Source organism: Rhinopithecus bieti, unplaced genomic scaffold, assembly GCF_001698545.2.
Source record: "Rhinopithecus bieti isolate Rb0 unplaced genomic scaffold, ASM169854v2 scaffold_76074, whole genome shotgun sequence".
In the NCBI taxonomy this organism is placed as follows: Eukaryota; Metazoa; Chordata; class Mammalia; order Primates; family Cercopithecidae; genus Rhinopithecus; species Rhinopithecus bieti.
The window spans coordinates 989,647-1,006,548 of record NW_016828659.1 but is presented as its reverse complement, the minus strand read 5'-3'; the positions used below and the strand labels follow the sequence as shown (position 1 = coordinate 1,006,548).

At 42.0% G+C, this 16,902-nt stretch overlaps 1 pseudogene; it reads left to right on the top strand.

Annotated features, from left to right (window-relative positions):
* The first annotated feature begins 4,725 nt into the window (after positions 1–4,725).
* LOC108523786 (ATP-dependent RNA helicase DDX55 pseudogene) lies at positions 4,726–9,577 on the top strand (annotated as a pseudogene).
* Positions 9,578–16,902: the final 7,325 nt, after the last annotated feature.

The window sequence follows — 16,902 nt, the reverse complement described above, 5'->3', positions numbered from 1 at the left end:
TTCTGGGTTTTCTTCCCCCCAAGGAAGTCGCTTTTCTACACAAGGAAGTCACTCTGGCTCTCTCTCCATGGTTGTCTACACAGTGCCTGCCCTTCCAGTAGCAGGAAATTCCCTCATCTAGAGCTCAACCTTGGGCCTTAAGAGTGTGTGGTGGGGGGTGTTCAAGCATCCCCCCCAACAATGTGGAGATGTGGCAGAAGCCCATTTACCTGTTACATTGATATCTGGGTTCACAAAGAAATGCTTCATTGCTTTGTCATAAAAATAAATTAATGAATTACGTTAAAACTAAAAGTGGCTTCACAAAGAAGCTGTGTAAGCATCTGCCCATTGGACTTCCTTCAGTGCACCATCCCTCTCATCAGACTGTGGGGAGGAAAGGGAGCTGGGGCTGGGGAGGCAGCAGGAAGAGGAAGATGTGCTTAGGTACAGGGGAAAGTGCCCCATCCCTGACAGTTGTAGGACACTTCTTTCCCTCATATCTTTCCCTACAAATTCCTAAAATTGTAGCTGCTGGAGAACCTGGACTCGGGGGACTGAGGGCTGCCCTGTGAGTGAGGTTAGGGCTTTCCCATCTGCCTTCGCACAGGAGCATGTGTCACATGGCACCTGGGCAGCACAAGGGGAGGAACATCAGTAGAGGTGGGACAGGGGGGTACACACACTCACATCCTGCGAGGTAGGCTGATACGGCTGGAAAAACACCAACAGATGAAAAGCACCCTTTTCTCATCTTCCCACAGTAAATCCTTGAGACGTCAGCTGCTCCACACACTGGTCACTGTGGGTGGGGAGCTGAACATGTTCTTCCATGAAATGGGAAAATACACAGAGGGAGTCATAATATCCCCCTTGTTTGCCTGCCTTCACCCTCCCCAGTTCTCTCTGTGCTGGTATTTACCCAGGGCCAGGTCTTCTTTAAAAACCAAAATTAGCCCAGCCTCTGCGAGCAAGTATTGGACTCCCCTGGGGTTTTAAAGAGGTCTTCTCAGGCCCCTGATTTCTCTGTTCCCTGACACCTGCCTCATCAGCAAGAGCCCATAAGCAGCTGCCTATAAGCATCCTATAACCACTCAGTAGATGAACAGCAGGGCTAAAAGGGACCCCAGTGGGCATCTACTCTATGGTTTCTAGGCCTTGACTCAATGAGACATAGATTTGAGACACATTCCCATCATGTACAGACGCACCTAATGGAATGAAACTTCATGCCCTTTATTTACCTTAGGTGCATGTATTGCACCCTGGTGAGTCCTACTCTACTTTAGTCTGTTTTATTTCATTAAAAAATCAATTCACAATCCCTACTGGTTCAGCCTGCAGTCCAAGAAGACTGTTGCATTCCAACCCCATTTTTCAGACAAGACCATGGTCTCATTGATCCATGGTGCCACCCCACACCTGTGAGGGTGACTTCACACCTGTTCCTGGCACAGTACAGAGACCTGGAGTACCTACAGGTGTGCGGGAATGCTGTTCATGCAAAGACCACACGTGTTTATGCCTGCAAGCCTTATTCTCATTCTTAGCCAGGTAAGGCCTCCCTATTATATTTTTTTTCTTTTGCGTATCACCCCCACTCTCGCAGAGCACACTTCTCTTTGTTTGATCTTGTGCATGGTACCCATTAAGGTCACCCTGCTCTCAACCTTCTCTGAAGCCTGTACCCCTCAGGGTTGTACCATTCTGGGGGAGATTAGTGAGAAACTGTCTGTATTATCTTCCTCTTCTTAGACCCTCTTACTTTCCTAGTTTGTGGGATCTCCCTGAGGATAGAGACCAGGTTCTTCATGACATAGCAGAGTGCCTGAGATTACCAAGAACTCTAGAAGGACTAAAATATGTTAAAATATAGGCTTTTCTGATTTCTAAGGTAAGTGGTCAGGTATTAATTTGTATTCTCTAAAAGTCAATGTAGACAACAGTATCTCATAAGGAACATCAGATTATTTATCTTGGTTTTATAGTGGCTATGTTTCATTGAGTTAGAAAAGTAGTTCTATCACCCCCACCGCCCCATTTTCTGGCGGGGACACAAAGGCACAGGAAGGCTGAGTGATCTGTTAAGAGTCACTGGTTGGGATATTTCCATGTTTTTCCTTACTCACTATATTCTTCTTTCTATGCCAGAGGAAAAGGAGGCATCTCTGCTAATCCTCCCACCAGTTCCCAAGAAGAAAGCACTGGGACCCCTGGAAGCCACATGCTGTGCTGGCCTGGTTGCTGCTCCCCCACACACTCCAGGGAGAGGGACCTATTGCCCCCTCCCACCACCTCCAGCCATACCTCTTCTGTCTTCAAAAGCCTACAAGGCTAGTCCTTTCTCACTCTAAAGTCCTTTCAGAAAAGCTTCTGAAACTGTGTGTCTCAAACTGCTATGAATGCCACCCACAGTCATAAAGATGTTTCACAGAGAGATCCCCTAGATACACACAGATATTGGCAATTAAGCAAGTCTTGCACAACACAGTACTTACCTTTGTGAAATTTGATGCACTCTGAAGGTTTCTATTTTGATATGCTATGCTATGCTATGCTATGCTATGCTATTCTTTAAAGGGCCCATTATAACTGACCAAGTGGATGTCACAACTTTCTGACCAATCTAGATCTGTAGCTAAAATACTTCAAAAATTCCAGCAAGGACAAAAACTCAGGCCTAGATTTGCCACCAGTGCCCTCTTCTGGGCAGTTTTATTATAAGTACTGTCTTGAAACATTGTTTAACTGTCGACATCTGTATGTGTGCAGAGTCTCACCAGAAAATAGATTTATGTCTGTTGGTTACAGCCTAAAAGATTTAAGAGGCAATGTTTAGAAATGCTCCTGGTGAAAAGGCCAAACAAAAAAAAAGGCTGTGTGTGTGTGTGTAAGAGAGAGAGAGACAGAGAGAGAGAGAGAGAGAGAGAGACAGAGAGAGAGAGATGGGCTATACAGATTTTTCTCTGTGATCTCCTCTCCTCCTGCAAATCAGCCCGAGGTGAGATCTCAGAGACCTGGCCCTGCCTCCCCAAACCCATTCCCACACTGAGGCCAACCTGGGAAGAGGGCAACAGAGCTCGTATCTCTGTGGGGAGGAGGCTGGGCTCAATGCAGGCCTCTGTGTCGTTGTTCATCTTCACTTCATAGGTTTTGTCCTGAGACCCCTCCTGCTGACACACCATGGTTGTCTGGAACCACAATGTTCAAGATGGAGAAAATCATCAGGAACTGCCAACCCTCCCCCGCTTTGCTCAGCACACATGCACACATTACTCATGCACACACACATGTATGTGCATGCACAAATATGTATACATACACACATGTGAACATGCATGCAATTTCTGTGGCTTCATTCTCCTGTGATGGCCGATGAAACTATGGAGCCATGGAAGGTGTTAAGATTAGGGAGAGGGTTCCATGTGGGAGAAGACATCTGGTGTTGGATCCAAGGAGATCTGAGTCCTGACCCCAAGGCACTTATCCTCTGACCCAAGTCACTTAGTCCACCCCATTCCTCAGTTTCCCTTTCTATGAAATTTGTATTACATATGCCCTGCCTAACTCAGAGGCAACAGAAGAGACATTGCTCTGAGGGTGGAATGAGCCAGCTTTGACCGAAGGGTCCTAGGCTGTGCCAGGTAGGGCAAGGTGGACCCATGAGAAGACTGTCCCCCATCTGCCCCCAGCTGTGACAGCTAGGCCTTTGAAAATTTGGCACATCTCAGATGTCCCTGTCATCCTATCTTGATGGTGTCCTCGATTCTGACACCTGCTCCCTGGATTAAAGACACAGAGGGGAAACCTGACCTAGAGGGTTTTGCTGTCCTGAGCAGAGGGCAATGAGCCTGAGTCCTTGCTGAGTCTAAATCCCTCCTGAGCTCCACACCCTTCCACACTAAGATGTGCCTTTCCCACTGGGACAAGGTCTTCTGGTCACTGGGTCATGTCTTCTTTAGCTCTGGGCCACGAGCTCTTCCTTTTCCTATCTGTGCTCAGCTCAGTGCCTCCCTCTGTCTTGCTTCCTATAGACCCTGCATGTCTGGCACACTTTATCCTCAGACCCCTGAGGGCATCAGGGAAAGATCCCAGTCCATCCTGTCAGTGCCAAGAGCTTCATCAGTGCCCCTGGCTTTGAGGATCTCAGGCAGGGTAAAGGCAGTTCTCTCTCGGGGAGGCCTGCAGATCGCCACCTGCCCCATAGTGGGAAGGAAAGATGAGAGGTGGGAGCTCCAGGTGGATTGGGAGGGGAGGGAGGTAGAATGGGCTTTGCAGAGGCATGGAGGGATGAACGGGAGATGCAGAGTGTCACCAGGCAATAGCATTTCTGGGGACCACCGGGCACAGGATGTGCTGGCCTATCCTCAGCACAAGCAATGCCTGTACCTGAGCTGTCCTTAACTTTGAGCTGCAACATGGAGGACAAGGCCCAGGAACAGCAATGTGGGCTATGCTTTTCTTCATCAAGCTGAATCTTGGCACTCTGTGTGCTGTTTGTTCCAACTTCAGTGGGCAGAGAGGGAACCGACACTTCATGAGCACTGACTGTGTGCTGGGCACTGCCGGGTGCTTTGCATGTGTTTTGCTTCACAAAGAGATGCATCTGTGGGGACAAGGAAATCCCCTAGGGTCTCCTCCCCCAGCTCCTCTAAACATCCCTCTCCTCTTATGTCATAGAGAACAAAGCTTCACAGGAAAATGCCCTTAGAGACTGGGGAATAAATTCACCCTGAGCTGCGCAAGATGGATATGGAGCCCTCCTCCAGCAGAGGTTTTGATGAGGCCAGCAGGGAAGAAGGCGTTATGGGGATTGAGTCAAGACCTCTCTGGAATGAGGGTCTCCTGACCTACTTTCAGGCAAGGCAAGTCAGAGAATTCCTTTCTGACCATGCTTCAGGGGAGAAAGGGTTAGAGAGTGACCTTCCTGCTCCTGCTGTTTTCTGCATTTCCTCTCGTGTAAAATATTCAGCAGGCCAAGGGGCCACATGTTGGGGTAATGTGTTCTGGACCCCGACACTATCCTCCTACCTCTCTGATCATTTCCTCTCTCTTCCTTTGTGAACTTCTCTCCCAGGCATCCATCCCTGTCCATCATGGAGACCCTGCCAGGGAGGGTCAGAGGAGGAAGCCAGGGATCTGGGGTGATCTGAGGGCAGCCTGAGAGGACAGAATGAGACGGAGGGGCAGGATTAAAGGGCCAACTACATTAGGTTGATTCACATGAAATTGCTGATATTTGGTCATTTCTTACCTACAAAAATCGTAAGTTCGTCTGGTTCAAACTACAACTTCAAAACTTGCTTCAGTAGGGTTTGTGTTTAACTGGACTTGTAGCCAGGCACTTGGGAACTCAAGGCACTTACAGGAAGGTGACTGGAAACCTTACAGCAAGGCTCCTCTGTGCACCTTGCAGCATCACAGCCACAGAAGGAAGCACTTGCTTCACTTAGGAAGCAGAGAACTCATGTGGAATCCCATCTAGCCACAAAGTCACTCTTTTCCAGCTGAAAAGTATATAGCTGGCTTATCATAAAACTCCCTCTCACTACTGCAGGAGGACAGAGAAAGTACAGCACATTTCTGCATCTCTGAGACTGGGAAGCCTGCTCTGGGTGATCTTGCAGAGCAGGCCCTGTAGTTACATTGTTGTGTGGATCTGCACAGCAGGCTGTAAGGCAGAGTCACAGCTAGAGCTTTAGAAATAGAGTTAGTAAAGACATGGTTCTTCAAAGATGTGCCCAGAAAATTCTCTGCAAAAACAAAAGGCTTGCTATAAGGAAGCTCCACTGCAGGGCAGAGGATGAGCGGCTTACCATCTGTGGATCTTAGTCAAGTCAATCTCTCTGAGCCTCAGTTTCCTCATCTATAAATGGAGATGATAATACCTACCTCTTACGGTCTTGCATTAGCTTGCCCGGGCTTCCATACCGAATACCACAGACTGGGTGGCTTAAACAATGGAAATGCATTTTTCTCACAGTTCTGGAGGCTGGAAGTCTGAGATTGAAGTGCCATCAGGGTTGGTTTCCGGGGAGGGCTCTCTTCCTGGCTTGTTGATGGCTGCTTTCTTGCTCATGTGGCCTCTTCTCTGTACACATGCAGAGAAAGAGATCTCTTGTGTCTCTTCCCCTTCTTATAAGGACTCCAGTCCTATCAGATTAAGGTCCTACACTTACAACCTTATTTAACCTTTATATCTCCTTATAGGCCCTACCTTCAAATAGTCATATTAGGAATTAGGGCTTCCATACATGAATTTTGGGGGGACACAATTCAACTCATAACAGACTTTTTTGAGGCTCACAGGGCATAGATTGTACTCTGAAAATGGTAGCTTTTTGGATGTGGGTCATCCAGAAGGTCTAGCAGGTTGCAGCAAATCAGGCTGACGAAGAAAGATCTAAGCAGACCAAGACCAAGATATCCCCAGATCCTTGGAGAAGAACGGAATGTGAACACCAGACCCCACTCAACAGCATCAACATTTCGCTGCACCTGTACTTATCCTATAATTCACTGGTCATATAAATATAATTTATATATATAAATGCACTGGTTGTATAAACATAACTATATTTAAATTATATTTATATATAAATTATACATCAACACATATGTTTATGTAATTATATATAAATACATATATTTATATATCCATTCACTGGTTATATAAATATAATTAACTGGTTGTTATAAAAAGCTTGTGGCTTTCTTTCCTTGATGCCACCTTTTTTCTCACTTCCTGAGCTCAGTAACCCCCCAGCTGTGCCTTATCTCCTTCCCTGTTATCCAATGAGCTCAGGCCTCTGTCCTTGATGGCTTGGCTCTGAACAGTCACTTCCTGTCTGAACTTTTGCCTTCATTTAGTCCAATGCACTCACACCACAGACAGGCTGTTCGTGTACATTGCAGACCAGATCCTGTCACTTCCCTACTTGAAATGTTTCAGTGACTTCCTACTATTTTAAGATAAGCCCAAGATGTTAACAGCTTCACAGGGCTGGCCTCATCTGCTCTGGCTCCTGCGTGTGCCTCAGCCTGGGTGGCTGCACCCCAAATTTCATCCTCTGACTCAGATGCCTCTGGTTTCTGCCATCTGCTCTGCCCTCTCCTGCCTGCTCCCACAACCTTGTCCCAAATTTACTTTTCAGAGCCCAGATACCAAGTCACACAACTTTTCTGGGGCCTTTTATTTTTTGGGAGATGAGCAGGCTCCAGCCCATGTGCTTGTGGAGACCCTGTTTCTCCAGTCCTGACAGTTACCTCACCATATTGAGTCTCTGTTCCTTTTAAGCTCTGAGCTCCAGGAGGCAGGTGCCTGTGTCTGCAGTCTTGTTTGTTGTGGCTACTGGCACTGTGTCTGCCCCACAGCAAAGCTCAGGAAGTACTGGTTGAATCAATTATCTTTTATGAATCATTTTTAATATTTCTGCATACATGTTCACAGAAGACTTATTCACAATAGACCGAAGGTGGGAACAACCCAAGTGTTCGCTGAGGAATGAATGGATATGCAATGTGGTCTATCCATACAATGGCATATTATCCAGGCTTAAAAGGGAATGACGTTGTGACACACCCTGCTACATGGATGAACCTTGAAGACATCATGCAAAGTGAATTAAGCCAGACACGAAAGGACACATATTGCATGATCCCACTTCTAAGCAGAGTCATCCATTTCGTAGGGATAGAGAATGCAACAATGTTTGCCAGGGCTGGAGGAGGAAGGAATGACGAGTTCGTGTTTAATGGGTACAGAATTTCAGGTTGGGAAGATGAGAAGGATCTGTGGATGGATGGTGGTGACAGTTGCCCAACAATGTGACTGTGCTCGACACCAGCAGACTGTATGCTGAAGATGACTAAGATGGTAAATTTTATGTTTTGCTTTCTTTCCACAGTTAAAAAAAGAAACTTCAAATACTTCAGGGGAGGAGCAGAGAGAGAAGTGTGTTAAATTTTTCTTTCCCTGGAAGAAGCCACTTAAATATAAGTTAATAAACGCTTATTTAAAGACCAAAAATATGTGAACTGAAGCAATCAGACTACTATCCTTCTAACTGGTAGATATGATGATGTGGAAATGTTAAGTTTATTTATGAAAAATGAAAATGAATCATATCATTTTGAAAGCTTAGGAGACTGGCAGGCAAGACAATGTCATGTGTGGGGAAGTGGACCACAGGCAGCCAGAGCAGATGTGCTTACCAGAAAATGAGAAATTGAACATGGAAAAGAGGGCAGGATAAGGGGAAACATCTATTTAAAACTTTGGTTTATCATCTACGAAGGACAGACAGAATAAATGATTCTAGGCCAGATACAGTGGCTCACACCTGTAATCCTAGCACTTTGGGAGGCCAAGGCAGGCAGATCACCTGAGGTCAGGAGTTCAAGACCAGCTTGGCCAACATGGCAAAACACCATCTCTACTGAAAATACAAAAATTAGCTGGGCGTGGTGGCGGGAGCCCATAATCCCAGCTGCTCAGGAGGCCAAAACGGAGAATCGCTTGAACCTGGGAGGTGGAGGTTGCAGTGAGCTGAGATTGTGCCATTACACTTCAGCCTGGGTGACAAGAGTGAAACTCCATCTCAAAAAAATAAAATAATTAAAATAAAATAAAATAAAATAAAATAAAAATAAATGATTCTCCTCTGCTTTCCAGGACATCCTCTGTTCCAAATTTAAGAGTTTAAGCAACAAGGTGGGAACATCACTGTGGCCATTCCAGGCCACTTGAGGACAGGTTCTGAAGGAAGGCAGAAGGCTTGTATCTGGCCAGCTCTGTGTGATCCCTGCATGTCCTGGTGTTGGATGAGGCAGACAGATTTCTGGACATGGGATTTGAGGCAAGCATAAATACCATCCTGGAGTTTCTGCCAAAGCAGAGGAGAACAGGCCTTTTCTCTGCCACTCAGAAGCAGGAATTGAAGAACTTGGGGAGAGGGGGCCTCCGGAACCCTGTCCAATCACAGTGAAGGAGAAGGGTGTGGCAGTCAGCAGTGCCCAGAACACCACTCTCCCCTGGATAACTACTACGTAATATGCAAGGCAGATGAGAAATTTAACCAGCTGCTACATTTTCTTCGCAGTCATAAGCAAGAGCAACACCTGGTCTTCTTCAGCACCTGCACCTGTGTGGAATATTGCAGGAAGGCTCTGGAGGTGCTGATGAAGAGTGTAAAGATTGTGTGCATTCATGGAAAGATGAAATATGATCTTCATGGGGTTCCGCAAATTGCAAAGTGGGATTTTAGTGTGCGCTGATGTGGTGGCCCAGAAATCAATATTCCTGAAGTAAATTGGGTTTTGCAGTACAATCGCCCCAACAATGCAAGTGCCTTTGTGCAGGGCTGTGGCCGCACAGCCCGCATTGGCTACAGAGGCAGAGCTCTGGTGTTCCTCCTGCCCATGGAAGAGTCATACATGAATTTCCTTGCAATTAACCAAAAACGTCCCCTGGCGGAGATGAAACTCTAGAAAAACACAGCTGACCTTCTGCCAAAATTCAAGTCCATGATCCTGGCAGAAAGAGCTATGTTTGAAAAGGGCATGAAAGCTTTTATGTCCTATGTCCAGGTTTATGCAAAGCAGGAATGCAACTTGATTTTCAGATTAAATAATCTTGATTTTGCAAGTCTTGCTCAAGGTTTTTCCCTGCTGAGAATGCCCAAGATGCCAGAATTGAGAAGAAAGTAGTTTCCAGATTTTGTGCCTGTGGATATTAATACAGACGCTATCTCATTTAAAGATAAAATTAGAGAAAAGCAGAGGCAGAAATTACTGGAGCAACAAAGAAAAGAGAAAAACATAAAACGAAGGGAGAAGAAAATTCATAAAAAATTAAAGCTTGGTCAAAGCAGAAGGCCAAAAAAGAAAAAGAAAAACATGAATGAGATAAGGAAAAGGGAAGCGTGTTCTGATACAAAGATGAGAACATGGAAGAACTTCTGAATGATTCTGGGCTCTTGAAAAATATTTTTAAAGGCAAAATTACTGAAGAATTTGAGAAGGACTTGTTGACAAGTTGCAAAAGAACAATTAAGACAGCTGATTTAGTGTTTCAGATTTGGAAGATGACTGCTGATACCAGGGTCACAGATAAACTCATAAGGACGTAGCTGTTTCCTAACTTGGTGGATGGTTCCTGTTTGCTTTTACTGCAAATCAAAACTTCAGGAGACATCCAAAAAGAATCACATCTCTGAAAGCTCTCCTTTCAGACTAGGGAGAAATGAGGGATTTCACACTTGTGAATATTTGACTAAAAACATTCCAGTCTTGAAGTAGTCTAACAGAAGAAACCGTAAAATTATTTGATTTCAATAATAATACATAAATAATAGATTTCAATATTTATTTAAATATTGAAATATTTAAATATAATAAACTTAAATAATAGATTTCAATATTTATTTATTATGATGGGTTATATATGTGTGTGTGTGTGTGTGTGTGTGTGTGCTCATTTTTTCTAATGCTATTTTATAGTTATGTGCAAACATTAAGATACTGAGGTATACTTCGTTTTAGATTTTTAAAAGCCCCTTAGTACTTTTAGGCAACTGACCTCCCTGAGTGTTCTTGGCCCTGGACTTCAGTTATCCTTCAATGCCCTGCGGAGGTGGCTAATGTGCTAGAGTTATTCTATGTTAAGAATAATCCTGGCCGGACACAGTGGCTCACGCCTGTAATCCCAGCATTTGGGAGGCTAAGGCAGGCAAATCACAAGGTCAAGAGATAGAGATCATCCTGGCCAACATGGTGAAACCCCATCTCTACTAAAAATACAAAAATTAGCTGGGCGTGGTGGCGCGAGTCTGTAGTCCCAGCTACTCAGGAGGCTGAGGCAGGAGAACTGCTTGAACTTGGGAGGCGGACATTGCAGTGAGCCGAGATCGTGCCACTGCACTCCAGCCTGATGACAAAGTGAGACTCTGTCTCAAAAAAAAAAAAAAAAAATAAAGCTCCAGTGTTGTTTTATTGGTGAACAGCTGAAAAGGAGAGGAATCGAGTCGTATTCTGGGAAGGAGAATTCTAATTTTTATGCCTTCTGTTGAATAAACTGTGTCTTTCTAAGAAACAGAAACAATAAGCATTTGGATGAACAAATAAATACATATGTGCATATATATTTATGATATACTTTTGAAGTGAATATTTTTTAAACTATAGTTGACACTGTTTTTTTTTTTTTAAATAATAGTTTGGTTTGGTAAAATGGATAATTTAAAATGTGTCCAAATATTAAGGGCTCATTTACTCATCTTTCTCTACTTTTGCTAAGAATTTTTTATAAAACAGGGGAACACATTTGAAGTATTTTCTCTTCTTTGTGACCTTGCCTTTATAAATAGATGTTAATGAACTGTGAAATGGACACAAGTGGGCAAAAGAATAGGTTGAAGTGGATATGTGAGTGTAAACTGGGCATAAATGGAAAAAGGGATGAGTCTAATGGTTTCAGTTCCAAATTCATTACCTGGGAACTATTGGATTGATGGCTTTGCCTTTAGAATGAAGTAAATAAAAACCCAAATTGTTGGATTGTTTAAAAATAGCATTCAGTCATTAATAAAAGAATTTTAAGGTTGAGGAATGGTGAAATATAATTCTAAATTACGAAGTAAAATGTCTTTCTAACATGTTCGACAATTCCTTTAATAATATCAATTTTTGAGCACAAGTGGTATTTGAGCAAAAAAAAATGCACAGTATAAAGCACAGGTCACATAGAGTGTGACATTCCAGCTGAACAGCTGAATAACCTATTTAATTTAACAAAAAATGTCTAATTTTCATAAATAATGAAACCAACTTATCATGCTGAATGGTTTGGTAATCCTTTTAATTGGGCTTTTTAATGATTTAGGAATATAAAAATGTTTAATTCATGCCATCTTAGTTGTCACATTAAATTTATGTAATTGGTAGAAAATGTAAAATATGTTTTAAAATGCCTTTTAAATGCTTGTTGTTGGCAATATTTTTTTTTTTTAACTGGAGTCTCACTCTGTTGCCCAGGCTGGAGTGCAATGGTGTGATCTCGGTTCACTGCAACCTCTGCCTCCCGGGTTCAAGTGATTCTCCTGCCTCCGCCTCCCAAGTAGCTGGGATTACAGGCGTGCACCACCACGCCTGGCTAATTTTTGTATTTTTAGTACAGAAGGGGTTTCACTATGTTAGTCAAGCTGGTCTCAAACTCCTGACCTCAGGTGATCCACCTGCCTCGACCTTCCAAAGGCAATAAATTTTAATCAACTATTTTTCTACTTTATTTCTGTAGTGAGGCAACAATATTTGAAACTGGTTATACTTCTAATCTCAAACATAGCTTTGTGAAGAGCCACATGGAGGAAAGGAATTAATAGTCAAAAAGTATAACACAAGACTCCAACCTTGAGAAGTTGATCCTGGCATAGTGCATGATACTGTCAAAATCATAACTTTCTTCCAGAGAGTTTACTTCTCCAGGATCCCTCTTCATAAAATTGTACTCTTCACCTAAGATTGAGAGATAAACAGAATCTTGGAAGCCTTTTCACTGACAGAAAAGAGAACAGAAAAGTCCTTTCTACACCTGTATCTGTCATGAAATGACTGATTTTCTTGCTGGTTGTATTTACAAACTTAACACCCAGGCACATGCAAAAAGCATATGTCTTAACTCTACTATCATATTGAAATGCAATACTGAATAGGACCAATGCATTAATTTATTCAAAAAAGTAGACTACCAAAAGCATAATTTGAGCCTTTTTTTATATGTATACTCTTTTACTACCTCATAATATTTATTTCTTTAAAATTTTGCTGCTTTTTTTAGTACTGTACAAATGATTATAAAAGTTATGTTTTATCTAATGTATTTCCCACTTTTATGACTAGATTTGCCAGGTGTCACAAAAATTATATTCCTACTTGGTTTAAATCTTTTCTATAAGCAATATGAAAAGATATAAAAACAATATTAGTATAAACACAACTCTGCAGGCTTTGGCTATGTGACTTCATCACTCAAGATTAAACAACAGCAGCAAATTCTCTACTTTTTTTTTTTTTTTTTTTTTTAAAGACAAGCTCTCTCTCTGTAACCCAAGCTGAAGTGCAGTGGAATGATCTTGGTTCGCTGCAGTCCCCCAAACCTCCAGGGCTCAAGGGATTTTCTCACCTCAGCATTCCAAGTAACTGGGACTACAAGCCAGCCTCACCAGTGGCCCAGTTAATTTTTGTGTTTTGATTCTGTTTTGTTGTAGAGACGGGTTCCTCTCTACTTTCATTTAAAAATGAAAAGGTCTCCTTGATGAAAGAGCTTCACTTGAGATGAAAACATACTTCAGATTTTTTTTTTTATGTCACATTTTATTTTTAACTTCTGAATCTTTTTTTTTTTTTTTTTTTTTTTTTTGTTTGAGACAGAGTTCGCTTTGTCCGCCCAGGCTGGAGTGCAAGCCGGCATGATTCTCGGCTCACTGCAACCTCCGCCTCCCGGGTTCACGCCATTCTCCTGCCTCAGCCTCCGGAGTAGCTGGGACTACAGGAGCCCGCCACCATGCCCGGCTTTGTGTGTGTGTGTGTGTGTGTGTGTGTGTGTGTGTGTGTGTGTATTTTTAGTACAGACGGGGTTTCATCGTATTAGCCAGGATGGTCTCCATCTCCTGACCTCGTGATCCGCCCGCCTCGGCCTCCCAAAGTGCTGGGATTACAGGCGTGAGCCACCGTGCTCGGCCACATCTTCATTTTTAATAGATTTTTCCAACTATTTCTTTGTATCTATATTATAGCATTCTTTCTTGAAATTTGAAAAGAACACAGACTTAAATATGTAGGTCTACATCAATGGTTTCAGAAACAAAGATTTTCTTCACATAGAGTTTAAGTGTCAGTGACTCATTTTTACAATTTAAACAGCCAAAGATAGTGCACGTCATAAGATTTGTGTAACTTAAAAAGCTTTGAAACATCAAAATATAAAGATGTGCTGTTGGAATTCCAATGTTATGTTTGGAGCTTAAAATAGAACTACTATGCCATTCATCTATCTAGGTTTTTATTCGAAGTGCCATATTTTAATAATACATAAAAAGAACAATAAAGAAACTGAGAGATGCCACAGATTATAACGTCTCTGCTTACATGTGATAAAGGAAATCTGGTATATTCATTTGAGCATTAAGGAGGAGAAATCAATCAGGAGTTACAAACTAAAGTGTTTTAGTCCCTCTTTGAATGAATTCACATAAATAATTTTAAATGAACTAACCAGACCTTATGGTAAAATACGTGCTCCACCATTTCTGATATGTCTGTGTCATAACTGCTTTTCAGAAAGACACTGCCTTCCCTTCAACCCCTCATAGAGGCAACTGGCAAAACTCGTGTACTGATAAGGAATATTAAGTACAATACAGCATGTCCAATTCTAAGGACAGATTTTCAAAAAGATACAGACCTAATTTCACAGGTCATAACCCATAAGGTTTCAATTTACAGCATAATATAAGAATAGATTCTCTAACTAAAGCAACATACTCCATAAAAATTTCTGAAACTAAAAACATCAAGCAACAGCAATAGATTCCATTGCATATAACTGAGAACATGTACACGACATGCTATTTTTTGTTAGTTAAAAAAACATGGCCACATGTAGTCCAAATAAAAGAAAATTAGACTTATTTCATGAAAGAAGCAAAGAGAAACAGAGATGCATAGCACCAAGGAAAACCATATTTACCCATTTAAAAATGGCAGACTCTTTCTTGAAAGCATATTCTAATGTGGATTACAGTAATCCAATCTTTAGACTGGTCAGGTTCCTATCATAATCACCTATTTTGCATATAAACATAAAGCTAAAGTTTGTGCTTGTTAGGCATCACCCTTGAATAACACTTGATCTTGTTTTTTAGTGAGGGCAAATCACACTCTTGTTGAAGATGCATCTCCAGCACGAACACTTCCACCCTGGAATTGCTCTGCTATAGTACTTCCAATTATTACTCAGGAAACCTCACCCTATAAATTGTTTTCTCTATTGGCCTGAATGTTTAATCAAAAAATACTAAGAGCCATAATTTACTTAGCACTGTTTTATGATTATATATTTATTTATATGATTTTACACTTTTCCTTGTTTTAGGTACATATTTATGTTGAACCAGAATTATCTTTCTAAGAGTAAGAACCATTTTGAAAGTTACATCCTTTTTAATTTTTTTGGTCCACATAATAAAATGTTGAGCAAATAGAGGAAACTAAAAAACTGCGGTTAACAGCAAGCTTCTTCTCATTTATGTAGTAGTTGAATTAATTTTGAGAATTATTTCTCTTTATTTCCCTCCCAATGATATAAAATATAAGATGAACCTTGACAGTTGGCTCAGGAACTGGAGTCTTCTCCATAGAGGTGTATAAATTTTCTTCACTTGTTTTTGATATCTAATTCTACAGATTACCTCACCATTCTCGATACGATTTCTTGAAATGAAATGATTCCACTGATTTTTCCCTTACCTCACAATACCTTCTTAGTCTTTTGGGGGATACTCTATCAAATGTTGCTTAAACATTGTTTTTATCCATTTTCTGGACTATTTTCCTTCTCCCTCCAGTTTTCCCCTAGATGGTCAAAACCACACCAAATATTTATCTTTAGATACGTCCTAAAGTCCAGATTCACTTTTTTTTTGTTTGTCTACAGAAAGACGATCATACAAAGCCTTCTCAAATCAAGGATATGCTTAATGAAACCATTATTTGTCTTTCTCTTCCTCAAAGCACACTGTTTTATCAACATTTCAATATATCAAATGTCTGCTGTTATGGTATCAATGTGCATCTTGTTTCCTAAAATAAAACTTTGGAAGATTTCCCCTCCCATGTGATGTTCCTCCTAAACATTTTTGAGAGACTTTGCCTTCTTCCCCTTGACCTGTACTGCCCTAACTGAGAAGCTAGTCACCTCTCCTAACTACCTAGTTAGCCTTCTAATAGGTTACTTCGACTTCAGGCACGTCCCAGGCACACCCCACCCCCCACCACCACTAGTTAATGATTCCTACAGCTGACTGCAAAAATGAGTTCTCTCATTTTGCAATCTGAACTTTCCTTGCTTATAATCCTTCCATTATTTCTCAGTAGCTAGAGAATAAAATCTCAATTTCCCATACTTAGAGAAAACTTTCTGTGATCTAATCTCCCCAGGTAATTACCAACTAATCTCCTACTTGTAACTTACCCACAGCCACTATGGACTGACAAAAATGATTCCATTTCTGTAATTGTAGCTTTGCTTGTGATGTTTTTGTAGCCTAGAAATTTCACCACTCTTCTGTCCAGCATTTCTCCTTTACTTCTAAACTTCAGTTCCTTTGTAACATCTCCCTTGACTCACCAAGGCACATTTTATCATGCCTTGCTTGGACACTATGGTATTCTCATCACACAACCATTGTCACTTTTTTCACTCACTTGCAGTCATTTGTATACATGCATACCTACCACACTAAGCTATGTGTTTTTACGATAGTATCTTCAACACCTCATATCACCTCAATTAATAATTGGCACTAAATAAGTGATGAGCAAGTATAGAGGTCAGTGTTGTTGATTACAGAAGAGTCTAAGGAATTCAATGTTTGTAAAACTGGCCATTAATAAGAATAAAACACATTTTACTTTGTTTATGCTTAAAGTACATGCTTAAAATACCTTACAAGAGGCCGGGCGCGGTGGCTCAAGCCTGTAATCCCAGCACTTTGGGAGGCCGAGACGGGCAGATCACGAGGTCGGGAGATCAAGACCATCCTGGCTAACATGGTGAAACCCAAACCCGGGAGGCGGAGCTTGCAGTGAGTTGAGATCCGGCCACTGCACTCCAGCCTGGGAGACAGAGCCAGACTCCATCTCAAA